Source organism: Symsagittifera roscoffensis, chromosome 6 (genome assembly GCF_963678635.1).
Source record: "Symsagittifera roscoffensis chromosome 6, txSymRosc1.1, whole genome shotgun sequence".
Classification (NCBI taxonomy): Eukaryota; Metazoa; Xenacoelomorpha; order Acoela; family Convolutidae; genus Symsagittifera; species Symsagittifera roscoffensis.
The window spans coordinates 32,692,917-32,712,442 of NC_087067.1; the positions used below are offsets into that span (position 1 = coordinate 32,692,917).

The following is a 19,526-nucleotide window of genomic DNA, read 5'->3' on the forward strand; positions in this document are numbered from 1 at the left end:
ATTGTTGAGTTCAAGGCATGTACCAAAATTAGGAAAAGGTTTAGCTATCACTTCTCGGCCTTTTGGCTAAGATCATGTGTAGTATCTGTTCTTGTCAGCTTAATATCTGGCATGCTGGGCATAGCCTGGCACCAATATTAAACTGATTTTTACTTCCCGAGTTAACACCGAAGCTTGCTTCAGTTGACTCACGGATTGTCCCGTTCTTACACTACCATCGGGAGCAGTCCACCTGAAAATTCTGAACCTGCAAATTATCTTAATAGAGTGAAGATGTCAGTATGAAGAGTCTAATTAAGCCTGGTGAATTGCGCGAACGGCCATAACTTGCCCAAAAAACTTAAGACTTCCAAATTTTTCTATTTCTATCGTAAGACCATCGTCAAATCTTGGGGGACTGAGAAAATGAACCAATTTGGTCGAACCAGTTCAAAGTTATGAGTTCTTGAAAGCTCGGTGATGCCAAAAAGTTAAGCCTAATCGAGCGTGGTGCAAAAAACGAAAATTTCAAAATTTTTGTTCTTTTCTGTCTAAATTTTATTTTTTCAATATCGTATCACAATTTTGGACTCAGAACAATTCCAACGAGCCCAAAACGACTTCTTTAGCTTCAGTGTTCGTGGAGTAATCATCAGTTGAAATTTTGGGGGGAGCTGAAATTCGGCCATTTTGGAAGAAAATCGACCTAAAAGCTAACTTTTAAGTTAGTGCAATTTTTTTCTTGCATTTTTCATAAAATGGGGTGCTCTCTGCTGTCGCAGAGTGCATTCAAAGAAACTTATCAAATAGATTTGAAAACTTACCTATTTAATAAGTTTATCACAACAATTAGGCTAAAAGCATCTATCAGTATCCTGGCTGGTATTCGACCATATGCCACTAACGTTGAGTGAGCAGCTATCATGCCATCGATGGTCATCTAAGACACCCTGTACACGCTCCGTAGGTTTTGACCAGCCGATTTGGCCATAAAACTCATTGGGCCAAAAAAATTCTGAAAATTGTCAATTTTTCAAATTTTGTTTGAATTGCATAAATTATAACGTGAGCGTGCAAAATTTTACATGGTATAAGAGCATATTTCTACTCTCGCGCGAGGGCGAGTCTTTTAAAAGTAATGTACATAGTTATATGCTAGTCAGGATATAAATGGAAGCGGAATTACTCAAATGCCTAAGGCAGAACCGCAGATTCTGTCTTTGTCTACATCGTTAAGCCCATGTCGTATGTAACGGCACAAATGCAGATGGTTATAACGTAGTCTACTGTACTCTTACGATAGATTTACTAGCCAGCAGGGGAGTTTTGTTAGGGCGAACTGTCATTATGGCTACCTCTTTTCAACTTTCCCCCTTGACCTTTCATAAGTTGGTCCGGGAGCAACCCAGCTCTCAACCCAGTCGGATAAATATAAATTTTTATGATGCGAGCAGTTTTTTCATTGTTGTGTTCAAGGCATGTACCAAAATTAGGAAAAGGTTTAGCTATCGCTTCTCGGCCTTTTGGCTAAGATCATGTGTAGTATCTGTTCTTGTCAGCTTAATATCTGGCATGCTGGGCATAGCCTGGCACCAATATTAAACTGATTTTTACTTCCCGAGTTAACACCGAAGCTTGCTTCAGTTGACTCACGGATTGTCCCGGTCTTACACTACCATCGGGAGCAGTCCACCTGAAAATTCTGAACCTGCAAATTATCTTAATAGAGTGAAGATGTCAGTATGAAGGGTCTAATTGAGCCTGGTGAATTGCTCGAACGGCCATAACTTGCCCAAAAAACTTAAGACTTCCAAATTTTTCTATTTCTATCGTAAGACCATCGTCAAATCTTGGGGGACTGAGAAAATGAACCAATTTGGTCGAACCAGTTCAAAGTTATGAGTTCTTGAAAGCTCGGTGATGCCAAAAAGTTAAGCCTAATCGAGCGTGGTGCAAAAAACGAAAATTTCAAAATTTTTGTTCTTTTCTGTCTAAATTTTATTTTTTCAATATCGTATCACAATTTTGGACTCAGAACAATTCCAACGAGCCCAAAACGACTTCTTTAGCTTCAGTGTTCGTGGAGTAATCATCAGTTGAAATTTTGGGGGGAGCTGAAATTCGGCCATTTTGGAAGAAAATCGACCTAAAAGCTAACTTTTAAGTTAGTGCAATTTTTTTCTTGCATTTTTCATAAAATGGGGTGCTCTCTGCTGTCGCAGAGTGCATTCAAAGAAACTTATCAAATAGATTTGAAAACTTACCTATTTAATAAGTTTATCACAACAATTAGGCTAAAAGCATCTATCAGTATCCTGGCTGGTATTCGACCATATGCCACTAACGTTGAGTGAGCAGCTATCATGCCATCGATGGTCATCTAAGACACCCTGTACACGCTCCGTAGGTTTTGACCAGCCGATTTGGCCATAAAACTCATTGGGCCAAAAAAATTCTGAAAATTGTCAATTTTTCAAATTTTGTTTGAATTGCATAAATTATAACGTGAGCGTGCAAAATTTTACATGGTATAAGAGCATATTTCTACTCTCGCGCGAGGGCGAGTCTTTTAAAAGTAATGTACATAGTTATATGCTAGTCAGGATATAAATGGAAGCGGAATTACTCAAATGCCTAAGGCAGAACCGCAGATTCTGTCTTTGTCTACATCGTTAAGCCCATGTCGTATGTAACGGCACAAATGCAGATGGTTATAACGTAGTCTACTGTACTCTTACGATAGATTTACTAGCCAGCAGGGGAGTTTTGTTAGGGCGAAGTGTCATTATGGCTACCTCTTTTCAACTTTCCCCCTTGACCTTTCATAAGTTGGTCCGGGAGCAACCCAGCTCTCAACCCAGTCGGATAAATATAAATTTTTATGATGCGAGCAGTTTTTTCATTGTTGTGTTCAAGGCATGTACCAAAATTAGGAAAAGGTTTAGCTATCGCTTCTCGGCCTTTTGGCTAAGATCATGTGTAGTATCTGTTCTTGTCAGCTTAATATCTGGCATGCTGGGCATAGCCTGGCACCAATATTAAACTGATTTTTACTTCCCGAGTTAACACCGAAGCTTGCTTCAGTTGACTCACGGATTGTCCCGGTATTACACTACCATCGGGAGCAGTCCACCTGAAAATTCTGAACCTGCAAATTATCTTAATAGAGTGAAGATGTCAGTATGAAGGGTCTAATTGAGCCTGGTGAATTGCTCGAACGGCCATAACTTGCCCAAAAAACTTAAGACTTCCAAATTTTTCTATTTCTATCGTAAGACCATCGTCAAATCTTGGGGGACTGAGAAAATGAACCAATTTGGTCGAACCAGTTCAAAGTTATGAGTTCTTGAATGCTCGGTGATGCCAAAAAGTTAAGCCTAATCGAGCGTGGTGCAAAAAACGAAAATTTCAAAATTTTTGTTCTTTTCTGTCTAAATTTTATTTTTCAATATCGTATCACAATTTTGGACTCAGAAAAATTCCAACGAGCCCAAAACGACTTCTGTAGCTTCAGTGTTCGTGGAGTAATCATCAGTTGAAATTTTGGGGGGAGCTGAAATTCGGCCATTTTGGAAGAAAATCGACCTAAAACCTAACTTTTAAGTTAGTGCAATTTTTTTCTGGCATTTTTCATAAAATGGGGTGCTCTCTGCTGTCGCAGAGTGCATTCAAAGAAACTTATCAAATAGATTTGAAAACTTACCTATTTAATAAGTTTATCACAACAATTAGGCTAAAAGCATCTATCAGTATCCTGGCTGGTATTCGACCATATGCCACTAACGTTGAGTGAGCAGCTATCATGCCATCGATGGTCATCTAAGACACCCTGTACACGCTCCGTAGGTTTTGACCAGCCGATTTGGCCATAAAACTCATTGGGCCAAAAAAATTCTGAAAATTGTCAATTTTTCAAATTTTGTTTGAATTGCATAAATTATAACGTGAGCGTGCAAAATTTTACATGGTATAAGAGCATATTTCTACTCTCGCGCGAGGGCGAGTGTTTTAAAAGTAATGTACATAGTTATATGCTAGTCAGGATATAAATGGAAGCGGAATTACTCAAATGCCTAAGGCAGAACCGCAGATTCTGTCTTTGTCTACATCGTTAAGCCCATGTCGTATGTAACGGCACAAACGCAGATGGTTATAACGTAGTCTACTGTACTCTTACGATAGATTTATTAGCCAGCAGGGGAGTTTTGTTAGGGCGAAGTGTCATTATGGCTACCTCTTTTCAACTTTCCCCCTTGACCTTTCATAAGTTGGTCCGGGAGCAACCCAGCTCTCAACCCAGTCGGATAAATATAAATTTTTATGATGCGAGCTGTTTTTTCATTGTTGTGTTCAAGGCATGTACCAAAATTAGGAAAAGGTTTAGCTATCGCTTCTCGGCCTTTTGGCTAAGATCTTGTGTAGTATCTGTTCTTGTCAGCTTAATATCTGGCATGCTGGGCATAGCCTGGCACCAATATTAAACTGATTTTTACTTCCCGAGTTAACACCGAAGCTTGCTTCAGTTGACTCACGGATTGTCCCGGTCTTACACTACCATCGGGAGCAGTCCACCTGAAAATTCTGAACCTGCAAATTATCTTAATAGAGTGAAGATGTCAGTATGAAGAGTCTAATTAAGCCTGGTGAATTGCGCGAACGGCCATAACTTGCCCAAAAAACTTAAGACTTCCAAATTTTTCTATTTCCATCGTAAGACCATCGTCAAATCTTGGGGGACTGAGAAAATGAACCAATTTGGTCGAACCAGTTCAAAGTTATGAGTTCTTGAAAGCTCGGTGATGCCAAAAAGTTAAGCCTAATCGAGCGTGGTGCAAAAAACGAAAATTTCAAAATTTTTGTTCTTTTCTGTCTAAATTTTATTTTTTCAATATCGTATCACAATTTTGGACTCAGAAAAATTCCAACGAGCCCAAAACGACTTCTGTAGCTTCAGTGTTCGTGGAGTAATCATCAGTTGAAATTTTGGGGGGAGCTGAAATTCGGCCATTTTGGAAGAAAATCGACCTAAAACCTAACTTTTAAGTTAGTGCAATTTTTTTCTTGCATTTTTCATAAAATGGGGTGCTCTCTGCTGTCGCAGAGTGCATTCAAAGAAACTTATCAAATAGATTTGAAAACTTACCTATTTAATAAGTTTATCACAACAATTAGGCTAAAAGCATCTATCAGTATCCTGGCTGGTATTCGACCATATGCCACTAACGTTGAGTGAGCAGCTATCATGCCATCGATGGTCATCTAAGACACCCTGTACACGCTCCGTAGGTTTTGACCAGCCGATTTGGCCATAAAACTCATTGGGCCAAAAAAATTCTGAAAATTGTCAATTTTTCAAATTTTGTTTGAATTGCATAAATTATAACGTGAGCGTGCAAAATTTTACATGGTATAAGAGCATATTTCTACTCTCGCGCGAGGGCGAGTGTTTTAAAAGTAATGTACATAGTTATATGCTAGTCAGGATATAAATGGAAGCGGAATTACTCAAATGCCTAAGGCAGAACCGCAGATTCTGTCTTTGTCTACATCGTTAAGCCCATGTCGTATGTAACGGCACAATCGCAGATGGTTATAACGTAGTCTACTGTACTCTTACGATATATTTATTAGCCAGCAGGGGAGTTTTGTTAGGGCGAAGTGTCATTATGGCTACCTCTTTTCAACTTTCCCCCTTGACCTTTCATAAGTTGGTCCGGGAGCAACCCAGCTCTCAACCCAGTCGGATAAATATAAATTTTTATGATGCGAGCTGTTTTTTCATTGTTGTGTTCAAGGCATGTACCAAAATTAGGAAAAGGTTTAGCTATCGCTTCTCGGCCTTTTGGCTAAGATCATGTGTAGTATCTGTTCTTGTCAGCTTAATATCTGGCATGCTGGGCATAGCCTGGCACCAATATTAAACTGATTTTTACTTCCCGAGTTAACACCGAAGCTTGCTTCAATTGACTCACGGATTGTCCCGGTCTTACACTACCATCGGGAGCAGTCCACCTGAAAATTCTGAACCTGAAAATTATCTTAATAGAGTGAAGATGTCAGTATGAAGAGTCTAATTAAGCCTGGTGAATTGCGCGAACGGCCATAACTTGCCCAAAAAACTTAAGACTTCCAAATTTTTCTATTTCCATCGTAAGACCATCGTCAAATCTTGGGGGACTGAGAAAATGAACCAATTTGGTCGAACCAGTTCAAAGTTATGAGTTCTTGAAAGCTCGGTGATGCCAAAAAGTTAAGCCTAATCGAGCGTGGTGCAAAAAACGAAAATTTCAAAATTTTTGTTCTTTTCTGTCTAAATTTTATTTTTTCAATATCGTATCACAATTTTGGACTCAGAACAATTCCAACGAGCCCAAAACGACTTCTTTAGCTTCAGTGTTCGTGGAGTAATCATCAGTTGAAATTTTGGGGGGAGCTGAAATTCGGCCATTTTGGAAGAAAATCGACCTAAAACCTAACTTTTAAGTTAGTGAAATTTTTTTCTTGCATTTTTCATAAAATGGGGTGCTCTCTGCTGTCGCAGAGTGCATTCAAAGAAACTTATCAAATAGATTTGAAAACTTAACTATTTAATAAGTTTATCACAACAATTAGGCTAAAAGCATCTATCAGTATCCTGGCTGGTATTCGACCATATGCCACTAACGTTGAGTGAGCAGCTATCATGCCATCGATGGTCATCTAAGACACCCTGTACACGCTCCGTAGGTTTTGACCAGCCGATTTGGCCATAAAACTCATTGGGCCAAAAAAATTCTGAAAATTGTCAATTTTTCAAATTTTGTTTGAATTGCATAAATTATAACGTGAGCGTGCAAAATTTTACATGGTATAAGAGCATATTTCTACTCTCGCGCGAGGGCGAGTGTTTTAAAAGTAATGTACATAGTTATATGCTAGTCAGGATATAAATGGAAGCGGAATTACTCAAATGCCTAAGGCAGAACCGCAGATTCTGTCTTTGTCTACATCGTTAAGCCCATGTCGTATGTAACGGCACAAACGCAGATGGTTATAACGTAGTCTACTGTACTCTTACGATAGATTTATTAGCCAGCAGGGGAGTTTTGTTAGGGCGAAGTGTCATTATGGCTACCTCTTTTCAACTTTCCCCCTTGACCTTTCATAAGTTGGTCCGGGAGCAACCCAGCTCTCAACCCAGTCGGATAAATATAAATTTTTATGATGCGAGCTGTTTTTTCATTGTTGTGTTCAAGGCATGTACCAAAATTAGGAAAAGGTTTAGCTATCGCTTCTCGGCCTTTTGGCTAAGATCATGTGTAGTATCTGTTCTTGTCAGCTTAATATCTGGCATGCTGGGCATAGCCTGGCACCAATATTAAACTGATTTTTACTTCCCGAGTTAACACCGAAGCTTGCTTCAATTGACTCACGGATTGTCCCGGTCTTACACTACCATCGGGAGCAGTCCACCTGAAAATTCTGAACCTGAAAATTATCTTAATAGAGTGAAGATGTCAGTATGAAGAGTCTAATTAAGCCTGGTGAATTGCGCGAACGGCCATAACTTGCCCAAAAAACTTAAGACTTCCAAATTTTTCTATTTCCATCGTAAGAACATCGTCAAATCTTGGGGGACTGAGAAAATGAACCAATTTGGTCGAACCAGTTCAAAGTTATGAGTTCTTGAAAGCTCGGTGATGCCAAAAAGTTAAGCCTAATCGAGCGTGGTGCAAAAAACGAAAATTTCAAAATTTTTGTTCTTTTCTGTCTAAATTTTATTTTTTCAATATCGTATCACAATTTTGGACTCAGAACAATTCCAACGAGCCCAAAACGACTTCTTTAGCTTCAGTGTTCGTGGAGTAATCATCAGTTGAAATTTTGGGGGGAGCTGAAATTCGGCCATTTTGGAAGAAAATCGACCTAAAACCTAACTTTTAAGTTAGTGAAATTTTTTTCTTGCATTTTTCATAAAATGGGGTGCTCTCTGCTGTCGCAGAGTGCATTCAAAGAAACTTATCAAATAGATTTGAAAACTTACCTATTTAATAAGTTTATCACAACAATTAGGCTAAAAGCATCTATCAGTATCCTGGCTGGTATTCGACCATATGCCACTAACGTTGAGTGAGCAGCTATCATGCCATCGATGGTCATCTAAGACACCCTGTACACGCTCCGTAGGTTTTGACCAGCCGATTTGGCCATAAAACTCATTGGGCCAAAAAAATTCTGAAAATTGTCAATTTTTCAAATTTTGTTTGAATTGCATAAATTATAACGTGAGCGTGCAAAATTTTACATGGTATAAGAGCATATTTCTACTCTCGCGCGAGGGCGAGTGTTTTAAAAGTAATGTACATAGTTATATGCTAGTCAGGATATAAATGGAAGCGGAATTACTCAAATGCCTAAGGCAGAACCGCAGATTCTGTCTTTGTCTACATCGTTAAGCCCATGTCGTATGTAACGGCACAAACGCAGATGGTTATAACGTAGTCTACTGTACTCTTACGATAGATTTATTAGCCAGCAGGGGAGTTTTGTTAGGGCGAAGTGTCATTATGGCTACCTCTTTTCAACTTTCCCCCTTGACCTTTCATAAGTTGGTCCGGGAGCAACCCAGCTCTCAACCCAGTCGGATAAATATAAATTTTTATGATGCGAGCTGTTTTTTCATTGTTGTGTTCAAGGCATGTACCAAAATTAGGAAAAGGTTTAGCTATCGCTTCTCGGCCTTTTGGCTAAGATCATGTGTAGTATCTGTTCTTGTCAGCTTAATATCTGGCATGCTGGGCATAGCCTGGCACCAATATTAAACTGATTTTTACTTCCCGAGTTAACACCGAAGCTTGCTTCAATTGACTCACGGATTGTCCCGGTCTTACACTACCATCGGGAGCAGTCCACCTGAAAATTCTGAACCTGAAAATTATCTTAATAGAGTGAAGATGTCAGTATGAAGAGTCTAATTAAGCCTGGTGAATTGCGCGAACGGCCATAACTTGCCCAAAAAACTTAAGACTTCCAAATTTTTCTATTTCCATCGTAAGACCATCGTCAAATCTTGGGGGACTGAGAAAATGAACCAATTTGGTCGAACCAGTTCAAAGTTATGAGTTCTTGAAAGCTCGGTGATGCCAAAAAGTTAAGCCTAATCGAGCGTGGTGCAAAAAACGAAAATTTCAAAATTTTTGTTCTTTTCTGTCTAAATTTTATTTTTTCAATATCGTATCACAATTTTGGACTCAGAACAATTCCAACGAGCCCAAAACGACTTCTTTAGCTTCAGTGTTCGTGGAGTAATCATCAGTTGAAATTTTGGGGGGAGCTGAAATTCGGCCATTTTGGAAGAAAATCGACCTAAAACCTAACTTTTAAGTTAGTGAAATTTTTTTCTTGCATTTTTCATAAAATGGGGTGCTCTCTGCTGTCGCAGAGTGCATTCAAAGAAACTTATCAAATAGATTTGAAAACTTACCTATTTAATAAGTTTATCACAACAATTAGGCTAAAAGCATCTAACAGTATCCTGGCTGGTATTCGACCATATGCCACTAACGTTGAGTGAGCAGCTATCATGCCATCGATGGTCATCTAAGACACCCTGTACACGCTCCGTAGGTTTTGACCAGCCGATTTGGCCATAAAACTCATTGGGCCAAAAAAATTCTGAAAATTGTCAATTTTTCAAGTTTTGTTTGAATTGCATAAATTATAACGTGAGCGTGCAAAATTTTACATGGTATAAGAGCATATTTCTACTCTCGCGCGAGGGCGAGTGTTTTAAAAGTAATGTACATAGTTATATGCTAGTCAGGATATAAATGGAAGCGGAATTACTCAAATGCCTAAGGCAGAACCGCAGATTCTGTCTTTGTCTACATCGTTAAGCCCATGTCGTATGTAACGGCACAAACGCAGATGGTTATAACGTAGTCTACTGTACTCTTACGATAGATTTATTAGCCAGCAGGGGAGTTTTGTTAGGGCGAAGTGTCATTATGGCTACCTCTTTTCAACTTTCCCCCTTGACCTTTCATAAGTTGGTCCGGGAGCAACCCAGCTCTCAACCCAGTCGGATAAATATAAATTTTTATGATGCGAGCTGTTTTTTCATTGTTGTGTTCAAGGCATGTACCAAAATTAGGAAAAGGTTTAGCTATCGCTTCTCGGCCTTTTGGCTAAGATCATGTGTAGTATCTGTTCTTGTCAGCTTAATATCTGGCATGCTGGGCATAGCCTGGCACCAATATTAAACTGATTTTTACTTCCCGAGTTAACACCGAAGCTTGCTTCAATTGACTCACGGATTGTCCCGGTCTTACACTACCATCGGGAGCAGTCCACCTGAAAATTCTGAACCTGAAAATTATCTTAATAGAGTGAAGATGTCAGTATGAAGAGTCTAATTAAGCCTGGTGAATTGCGCGAACGGCCATAACTTGCCCAAAAAACTTAAGACTTCCAAATTTTTCTATTTCCATCGTAAGACCATCGTCAAATCTTGGGGGACTGAGAAAATGAACCAATTTGGTCGAACCAGTTCAAAGTTATGAGTTCTTGAAAGCTCGGTGATGCCAAAAAGTTAAGCCTAATCGAGCGTGGTGCAAAAAACGAAAATTTCAAAATTTTTGTTCTTTTCTGTCTAAATTTTATTTTTTCAATATCGTATCACAATTTTGGACTCAGAACAATTCCAACGAGCCCAAAACGACTTCTTTAGCTTCAGTGTTCGTGGAGTAATCATCAGTTGAAATTTTGGGGGGAGCTGAAATTCGGCCATTTTGGAAGAAAATCGACCTAAAACCTAACTTTTAAGTTAGTGAAATTTTTTTCTTGCATTTTTCATAAAATGGGGTGCTCTCTGCTGTCGCAGAGTGCATTCAAAGAAACTTATCAAATAGATTTGAAAACTTACTTATTTAATAAGTTTATCACAACAATTAGGCTAAAAGCATCTATCAGTATCCTGGCTGGTATTCGACCATATGCCACTAACGTTGAGTGAGCAGCTATCATGCCATCGATGGTCATCTAAGACACCCTGTACACGCTCCGTAGGTTTTGGCCAGCCGATTTGGCCATAAAAGTCATTGGGCCAAAAAAATTCTGAAAATTGTCAATTTTTCAAATTTTGTTTGAATTGCATAAATTATAACGTGAGCGTGCAAAATTTTACATGGTATAAGAGCATATTTCTACTCTCGCGCGAGGGCGAGTGTTTTAAAAGTAATGTACTTAGTTATATGCTAGTCAGGATATAAATGGAAGCGGAATTACTCAAATGCCTAAGGCAGAACCGCAGATTCTGTCTTTGTCTACATCGTTAAGCCCATGTCGTATGTAATGGCACAAATGCAGATGGTTATAACGTAGTCTACTGTACTCTTACGATAGATTTACTAGCCAGCAGGGGAGTTTTGTTAGGGCGAAGTGTCATTATGGCTACCTCTTTTCAACTTTCCCCCTTGACCTTTCATAAGTTGGTCCGGGAGCAACCCAGCTCTCAACCCAGTCGGATAAATATAAATTTTTATGATGCGAGCTGTTTTTTCATTGTTGTGTTCAAGGCATGTACCAAAATTAGGAAAAGGTTTAGCTATCGCTTCTCGGCCTTTTGGCTAAGATCATGTGTAGTATCTGTTCTTGTCAGCTTAATATCTGGCATGCTGGGCATAGCCTGGCACCAATATTAAACTGATTTTTACTTCCCGAGTTAACACCGAAGCTTGCTTCAGTTGACTCACGGATTGTCCCGGTCTTACAATACCATCGGGAGCAGTCCACCTGAAAATTCTGAACCTGCAAATTATCTTAATAGAGTGAAGATGTCAGTATGAAGGGTCTAATTGAGCCTGGTGAATTGCTCGAACGGCCATAACTTGCCCAAAAAACTTAAGACTTCCAAATTTTTCTATTTCTATCGTAAGACCATCGTCAAATCTTGGGGGACTGAGAAAATGAACCAATTTGGTCGAACCAGTTCAAAGTTATGAGTTCTTGAAAGCTCGGTGATGCCAAAAAGTTAAGCCTAATCGAGCGTGGTGCAAAAAACGAAAATTTCAAAATTTTTGTTCTTTTCTGTCTAAATTTTATTTTTTCAATATCGTATCACAATTTTGGACTCAGAACAATTCCAACGAGCCCAAAACGACTTCTTTAGCTTCAGTGTTCGTGGAGTAATCATCAGTTGAAATTTTGGGGGGAGCTGAAATTCGGCCATTTTGGAAGAAAATCGACCTAAAACCTAACTTTTAAGTTAGTGCAATTTTTTTCTTGCATTTTTCATAAAATGGGGTGCTCTCTGCTGTCGCAGAGTGCATTCAAAGAAACTTATCAAATAGATTTGAAAACTTACCTATTTAATAAGTTTATCACAACAATTAGGCTAAAAGCATCTATCAGTATCCTGGCTGGTATTCGACCATATGCCACTAACGTTGAGTGAGCAGCTATCATGCCATCGATGGTCATCTAAGACACCCTGTACACGCTCCGTAGGTTTTGACCAGCCGATTTGGCCATAAAACTCATTGGGCCAAAAAAATTCTGAAAATTGTCAATTTTTCAAATTTTGTTTGAATTGCATAAATTATAACGTGAGCGTGCAAAATTTTACATGGTATAAGAGCATATTTCTACTCTCGCGCGAGGGCGAGTGTTTTAAAAGTAATGTACATAGTTATATGCTAGTCAGGATATAAATGGAAGCGGAATTACTCAAATGCCTAAGGCAGAACCGCAGATTCTGTCTTTGTCTACATCGTTAAGCCCATGTCGTATGTAACGGCACAAACGCAGATGGTTATAACGTAGTCTACTGTACTCTTACGATAGATTTACTAGCCAGCAGGGGAGTTTTGTTAGGGCGAAGTGTCATTATGGCTACCTCTTTTCAACTTTCCCCCTTGACCTTTCATAGTTGGTCCGGGAGCAACCCAGCTCTCAACCCAGTCGGACGAATATAAATTTTTATGATGCGAGCTGTTTTTTCATTGTTGTGTTCAAGGCATGTACCAAAATTAGGAAAAGGTTTAGCTATCGCTTCTCGGCCTTTTGGCTAAGATCATGTGTAGTATCTGTTCTTGTCAGCTTAATATCTGGCATGCTGGGCATAGCCTGGCACCAATATTAAACTGATTTTTACTTCCCGAGTTAACACCGAAGCTTGCTTCAGTTGACTCACGGATTGTCCCGGTCTTACACTTCCATCGGGAGCAGTCCACCTGAAAATTCTGAACCTGCAAATTATCTTAATAGAGTGAAGATGTCAGTATGAAGGGTCTAATTGAGCCTGGTGAATTGCTCGAACGGCCATAACTTGCCCAAAAAACTTAAGACTTCCAAATTTTTCTATTTCTATCGTAAGACCATCGTCAAATCTTGGGGGACTGAGAAAATGAACCAATTTGGTCGAACCAGTTCAAAGTTATGAGTTCTTGAAAGCTCGGTGATGCCAAAAAGTTAAGCCTAATCGAGCGTGGTGCAAAAAACGAAAATTTCAAAATTTTTGTTCTTTTCTGTCTAAATTTTATTTTTTCAATATCGTATCACAATTTTGGACTCAGAACAATTCCAACGAGCCCAAAACGACTTCTTTAGCTTCAGTGTTCGTGGAGTAATCATCAGTTGAAATTTTGGGGGGAGCTGAAATTCGGCCATTTTGGAAGAAAATCGACCTAAAACTTAACTTTTAAGTTAGTGCAATTTTTTTCTTGCATTTTTCATAAAATGGGGTGCTCTCTGCTGTCGCAGAGTGCATTCAAAGAAACTTATCAAATAGATTTGAAAACTTACCTATTTAATAAGTTTATCACAACAATTAGGCTAAAAGCATCTATCAGTATCCTGGCTGGTATTCGACCATATGCCACTAACGTTGAGTGAGCAGCTATCATGCCATCGATGGTCATCTAAGACACCCTGTACACGCTCCGTAGGTTTTGACCAGCCGATTTGGCCATAAAACTCATTGGGCCAAAAAAATTCTGAAAATTGTCAATTTTTCAAATTTTGTTTGAATTGCATAAATTATAACGTGAGCGTGCAAAATTTTACATGGTATAAGAGCATATTTCTACTCTCGCGCGAGGGCGAGTGTTTTAAAAGTAATGTACTTAGTTATATGCTAGTCAGGATATAAATGGAAGCGGAATTACTCAAATGCCTAAGGCAGAACCGCAGATTCTGTCTTTGTCTACATCGTTAAGCCCATGTCGTATGTAACGGCACAAACGCAGATGGTTATAACGTAGTCTACTGTACTCTTACGATAGATTTACTAGCCAGCAGGGGAGTTTTGTTAGGGCGAAGTGTCATTATGGCTACCTCTTTTCAACTTTCCCCCTTGACCTTTCATAAGTTGGTCCGGGAGCAACCCAGCTCTCAACCCAGTCGGATAAATATAAATTTTTATGATGCGAGCTGTTTTTTCATTGTTGTGTTCAAGGCATGTACCAAAATTAGGAAAAGGTTTAGCTATCGCTTCTCGGCCTTTTGGCTAAGATCATGTGTAGTATCTGTTCTTGTCAGCTTAATATCTGGCATGCTGGGCATAGCCTGGCACCAATATTAAACTGATTTTTACTTCCCGAGTTAACACCGAAGCTTGCTTCAGTTGACTCACGGATTGTCCCGGTCTTACACTACCATCGGGAGCAGTCCACCTGAAAATTCTGAACCTGCAAATTATCTTAATAGAGTGAAGATGTCAGTATGAAGGGTCTAATTGAGCCTGGTGAATTGCTCGAACGGCCATAACTTGCCCAAAAAACTTAAGACTTCCAAATTTTTCTATTTCTATCGTAAGACCATCGTCAAATCTTGGGGGACTGAGAAAATGAACCAATTTGGTCGAACCAGTTCAAAGTTATGAGTTCTTGAAAGCTCGGTGATTCCAAAAAGTTAAGCCTAATCGAGCGTGGTGCAAAAAACGAAAATTTCAAAATTTTTGTTCTTTTCTGTCTAAATTTTATTTTTTCAATATCGTATCACAATTTTGGACTCAGAACAATTCCAACGAGCCCAAAACGACTTCTTTAGCTTCAGTGTTCGTGGAGTAATCATCAGTTGAAATTTTGGGGGGAGCTGAAATTCGGCCATTTTGGAAGAAAATCGACCTAAAACCTAACTTTTAAGTTAGTGCAATTTTTTTCTTGCATTTTTCATAAAATGGGGTGCTCTCTGCTGTCGCAGAGTGCATTCAAAGAAACTTATCAAATAGATTTGAAAACTTACCTATTTAATAAGTTTATCACAACAATTAGGCTAAAAGCATCTATCAGTATCCTGGCTGGTATTCGACCATATGCCACTAACGTTGAGTGAGCAGCTATCATGCCATCGATGGTCATCTAAGACACCCTGTACACGCTCCGTAGGTTTTGACCAGCCGATTTGGCCATAAAACTCATTGGGCCAAAAAAATTCTGAAAATTGTCAATTTTTCAAATTTTGTTTGAATTGCATAAATTATAACGTGAGCGTGCAAAATTTTACATGGTATAAGAGCATATTTCTACTCTCGCGCGAGGGCGAGTGTTTTAAAAGTAATGTACATAGTTATATGCTAGTCAGGATATAAATGGAAGCGGAATTACTCAAATGCCTAAGGCAGAACCGCAGATTCTGTCTTTGTCTACATCGTTAAGCCCATGTCGTATGTAACGGCACAAACGCAGATGGTTATAACGTAGTCTACTGTACTCTTACGATAGATTTACTAGCCAGCAGGGGAGTTTTGTTAGGGCGAAGTGTCATTATGGCTACCTCTTTTCAACTTTCCCCCTTGACCTTTCATAGTTGGTCCGGGAGCAACCCAGCTCTCAACCCAGTCGGACGAATATAAATTTTTATGATGCGAGCTGTTTTTTCATTGTTGTGTTCAAGGCATGTACCAAAATTAGGAAAAGGTTTAGCTATCGCTTCTCGGCCTTTTGGCTAAGATCATGTGTAGTATCTGTTCTTGTCAGCTTAATATCTGGCATGCTGGGCATAGCCTGGCACCAATATTAAACTGATTTTTACTTCCCGAGTTAACACCGAAGCTTGCTTCAGTTGACTCACGGATTGTCCCGGTCTTACACTTCCATCGGGAGCAGTCCACCTGAAAATTCTGAACCTGCAAATTATCTTAATAGAGTGAAGATGTCAGTATGAAGGGTCTAATTGAGCCTGGTGAATTGCTCGAACGGCCATAACTTGCCCAAAAAACTTAAGACTTCCAAATTTTTCTATTTCTATCGTAAGACCATCGTCAAATCTTGGGGGACTGAGAAAATGAACCAATTTGGTCGAACCAGTTCAAAGTTATGAGTTCTTGAAAGCTCGGTGATGCCAAAAAGTTAAGCCTAATCGAGCGTGGTGCAAAAAACGAAAATTTCAAAATTTTTGTTCTTTTCTGTCTAAATTTTATTTTTTCAATATCGTATCACAATTTTGGACTCAGAACAATTCCAACGAGCCCAAAACGACTTCTTTAGCTTCAGTGTTCGTGGAGTAATCATCAGTTGAAATTTTGGGGGGAGCTGAAATTCGGCCATTTTGGAAGAAAATCGACCTAAAACCTAACTTTTATGTTAGTGCAATTTTTTTCTTGCATTTTTCATAAAATGGGGTGCTCTCTGCTGTCGCAGAGTGCATTCAAAGAAACTTATCAAATAGATTTGAAAACTTACATATTTAATAAGTTTATCACAACAATTAGGCTAAAAGCATCTATCAGTATCCTGGCTGGTATTCGACCATATGCCACTAACGTTGAGTGAGCAGCTATCATGCCATCGATGGTCATCTAAGACACCCTGTACACGCTCCGTAGGTTTTGACCAGCCGATTTGGCCATAAAACTCATTGGGCCAAAAAAATTCTGAAAATTGTCAATTTTTCAAATTTTGTTTGAATTGCATAAATTATAACGTGAGCGTGCAAAATTTTACATGGTATAAGAGCATATTTCTACTCTCGCGCGAGGGCGAGTGTTTTAAAAGTAATGTACATAGTTATATGCTAGTCAGGATATAAATGGAAGCGGAATTACTCAAATGCCTAAGGCAGAACCGCAGATTCTGTCTTTGTCTACATCGTTAAGCCCATGTCGTATGTAACGGCACAAACGCAGATGGTTATAACGTAGTCTACTGTACTCTTACGATAGATTTACTAGCCAGCAGGGGAGTTTTGTTAGGGCGAAGTGTCATTATGGCTACCTCTTTTCAACTTTCCCCCTTGACCTTTCATAGTTGGTCCGGGAGCAACCCAGCTCTCAACCCAGTCGGACGAATATAAATTTTTATGATGCGAGCTGTTTTTTCATTGTTGTGTTCAAGGCATGTACCAAAATTAGGAAAAGGTTTAGCTATCGCTTCTCGGCCTTTTGGCTAAGATCATGTGTAGTATCTGTTCTTGTCAGCTTAATATCTGGCATGCTGGGCATAGCCTGGCACCAATATTAAACTGATTTTTACTTCCCGAGTTAACACCGAAGCTTGCTTCAGTTGACTCACGGATTGTCCCGGTCTTACACTTCCATCGGGAGCAGTCCACCTGAAAATTCTGAACCTGCAAATTATCTTAATAGAGTGAAGATGTCAGTATGAAGGGTCTAATTGAGCCTGGTGAATTGCTCGAACGGCCATAACTTGCCCCAAAAACTTAAGACTTCCAAATTTTTCTATTTCTATCGTAAGACCATCGTCAAATCTTGGGGGACTGAGAAAATGAACCAATTTGGTCGAACCAGTTCAAAGTTATGAGTTCTTGAAAGCTCGGTGATGCCAAAAAGTTAAGCCTAATCGAGCGTGGTGCAAAAAACGAAAATTTCAAAATTTTTGTTCTTTTCTGTCTAAATTTTATTTTTTCAATATCGTATCACAATTTTGGACTCAGAACAATTCCAACGAGCCCAAAACGACTTCTTTAGCTTCAGTGTTCGTGGAGTAATCATCAGTTGAAATTTTGGGGGGAGCTGAAATTCGGCCATTTTGGAAGAAAATCGACCTAAAACTTAACTTTTAAGTTAGTGCAATTTTTTCTTGCATTTTTCATAAAATGGGGTGCTCTCTGCTGTCGCAGAGTGCATTCAAAGAAACTTATCAAATAGATTTGAAAACTTACCTATTTAATAAGTTTATCACAACAATTAGGCTAAAAGCATCTATCAGTATCCTGGCTGGTATTCGACCATATGCCACTAACGTTGAGTGAGCAGCTATCATGCCATCGATGGTCATCTAAGACACCCTGTACACGCTCCGTAGGTTTTGACCAGCCGATTTGGCCATAAAACTCATTGGGCCAAAAAAATTCTGAAAATTGTCAATTTTTCAAATTTTGTTTGAATTGCATAAATTATAACGTGAGCGTGCAAAATTTTACATGGTATAAGAGCATATTTCTACTCTCGCGCGAGGGCGAGTGTTTTAAAAGTAATGTACATAGTTATATGCTAGTCAGGATATAAATGGAAGCGGAATTACTCAAATGCCTAAGGCAGAACCGCAGATTCTGTCTTTGTCTACATCGTTAAGCCCATGTCGTATGTAACGGCACAAACGCAGATGGTTATAACGTAGTCTACTGTACTCTTACGATAGATTTACTAGCCAGCAGGGGAGTTTTGTTAGGGCGAAGTGTCATTATGGCTACCTCTTTTCAACTTTCCCCCTTGACCTTTCATAAGTTGGTCCGGGAGCAACCCAGCTCTCAACCCAGTCGGATAAATATAAATTTTTATGATGCGAGCTGTTTTTTCATTGTTGTGTTCAAGGCATGTACCAAAATTAGGAAAAGGTTTAGCTATCGCTTCTCGGCCTTTTGGCTAAGATCATGTGTAGTATCTGTTCTTGTCAGCTAAATATCTGGCATGCTGGGCATAGCCTGGCACCAATATTAAACTGATTTTTACTTCCCGAGTTAACACCGAAGCTTGCTTCAGTTGACTCACGGATTGTCCCGGTCTTACACTACCATCGGGAGCAGTCCACCTGAAAATTCTGAACCTGCAAATTATCTTAATAGAGTGAAGATGTCAGTATGAAGGGTCTAATTGAGCCTGGTGAATTGCTCGAACGGCCATAACTTGCCCAAAAAACTTAAGACTTCCAAATTTTTCTATTTCTATCGTAAGACCATCGTCAAATCTTGGGGGACTGAGAAAATGAACCAATTTGGTCGAACCAGTTCAAAGTTATGAGTTCTTGAAAGCTCGGTGATTCCAAAAAGTTAAGCCTAATCGAGCGTGGTGCAAAAAACGAAAATTTCAAAATTTTTGTTCTTTTCTGTCTAAATTTTATTTTTTCAATATCGTATCACAATTTTGGACTCAGAACAATTCCAACGAGCCCAAAACGACTTCTTTAGCTTCAGTGTTCGTGGAGTAATCATCAGTTGAAATTTTGGGGGGAGCTGAAATTCGGCCATTTTGGAAGAAAATCGACCTAAAACCTAACTTTTAAGTTAGTGCAATTTTTTTCTTGCATTTTTCATAAAATGGGGTGCTCTCTGCTGTCGCAGAGTGCATTCAAAGAAACTTATCAAATAGATTTGAAAACTTACCTATTTAA

General features: G+C 39.1%; 14 non-coding genes across 14 annotated transcripts; all 14 read left to right on the top strand.

Annotated features, from left to right (window-relative positions):
* Positions 1-46: 46 nt before the first annotated feature.
* LOC134849434 (U2 spliceosomal RNA) lies at positions 47-237 on the top strand. Its single transcript, XR_010163453.1, has one exon. It is a non-coding gene; the product is annotated as a U2 spliceosomal RNA (small nuclear RNA).
* A 1,249-nt stretch (positions 238-1,486) lies between these two features.
* Positions 1,487-1,677, top strand: LOC134849322 (U2 spliceosomal RNA). The gene has a single exon (XR_010163346.1). It is a non-coding gene; the product is annotated as a U2 spliceosomal RNA (small nuclear RNA).
* Positions 1,678-2,926: 1,249 nt separating this feature from the next.
* Positions 2,927-3,117, top strand: LOC134849279 (U2 spliceosomal RNA). Its single transcript, XR_010163305.1, has one exon. It is a non-coding gene; the product is annotated as a U2 spliceosomal RNA (small nuclear RNA).
* A 1,248-nt stretch (positions 3,118-4,365) lies between these two features.
* On the top strand, positions 4,366-4,556 carry LOC134849499 (U2 spliceosomal RNA). Its single transcript, XR_010163516.1, has one exon. It is a non-coding gene; the product is annotated as a U2 spliceosomal RNA (small nuclear RNA).
* Positions 4,557-5,805: 1,249 nt separating this feature from the next.
* On the top strand, positions 5,806-5,996 carry LOC134849465 (U2 spliceosomal RNA). The gene has a single exon (XR_010163483.1). It is a non-coding gene; the product is annotated as a U2 spliceosomal RNA (small nuclear RNA).
* A 1,249-nt stretch (positions 5,997-7,245) lies between these two features.
* On the top strand, positions 7,246-7,436 carry LOC134849467 (U2 spliceosomal RNA). Its single transcript, XR_010163484.1, has one exon. It is a non-coding gene; the product is annotated as a U2 spliceosomal RNA (small nuclear RNA).
* Positions 7,437-8,685: 1,249 nt separating this feature from the next.
* Positions 8,686-8,876, top strand: LOC134849468 (U2 spliceosomal RNA). The gene has a single exon (XR_010163485.1). It is a non-coding gene; the product is annotated as a U2 spliceosomal RNA (small nuclear RNA).
* A 1,249-nt stretch (positions 8,877-10,125) lies between these two features.
* On the top strand, positions 10,126-10,316 carry LOC134849469 (U2 spliceosomal RNA). The gene has a single exon (XR_010163486.1). It is a non-coding gene; the product is annotated as a U2 spliceosomal RNA (small nuclear RNA).
* Positions 10,317-11,565: 1,249 nt separating this feature from the next.
* Positions 11,566-11,756, top strand: LOC134849428 (U2 spliceosomal RNA). Its single transcript, XR_010163447.1, has one exon. It is a non-coding gene; the product is annotated as a U2 spliceosomal RNA (small nuclear RNA).
* Positions 11,757-13,004: 1,248 nt separating this feature from the next.
* Positions 13,005-13,195, top strand: LOC134849401 (U2 spliceosomal RNA). The gene has a single exon (XR_010163421.1). It is a non-coding gene; the product is annotated as a U2 spliceosomal RNA (small nuclear RNA).
* A 1,249-nt stretch (positions 13,196-14,444) lies between these two features.
* On the top strand, positions 14,445-14,635 carry LOC134849323 (U2 spliceosomal RNA). The gene has a single exon (XR_010163347.1). It is a non-coding gene; the product is annotated as a U2 spliceosomal RNA (small nuclear RNA).
* Positions 14,636-15,883: 1,248 nt separating this feature from the next.
* Positions 15,884-16,074, top strand: LOC134849402 (U2 spliceosomal RNA). Its single transcript, XR_010163422.1, has one exon. It is a non-coding gene; the product is annotated as a U2 spliceosomal RNA (small nuclear RNA).
* A 1,248-nt stretch (positions 16,075-17,322) lies between these two features.
* Positions 17,323-17,513, top strand: LOC134849404 (U2 spliceosomal RNA). Its single transcript, XR_010163424.1, has one exon. It is a non-coding gene; the product is annotated as a U2 spliceosomal RNA (small nuclear RNA).
* Positions 17,514-18,761: 1,248 nt separating this feature from the next.
* On the top strand, positions 18,762-18,952 carry LOC134849540 (U2 spliceosomal RNA). The gene has a single exon (XR_010163557.1). It is a non-coding gene; the product is annotated as a U2 spliceosomal RNA (small nuclear RNA).
* Positions 18,953-19,526: the final 574 nt, after the last annotated feature.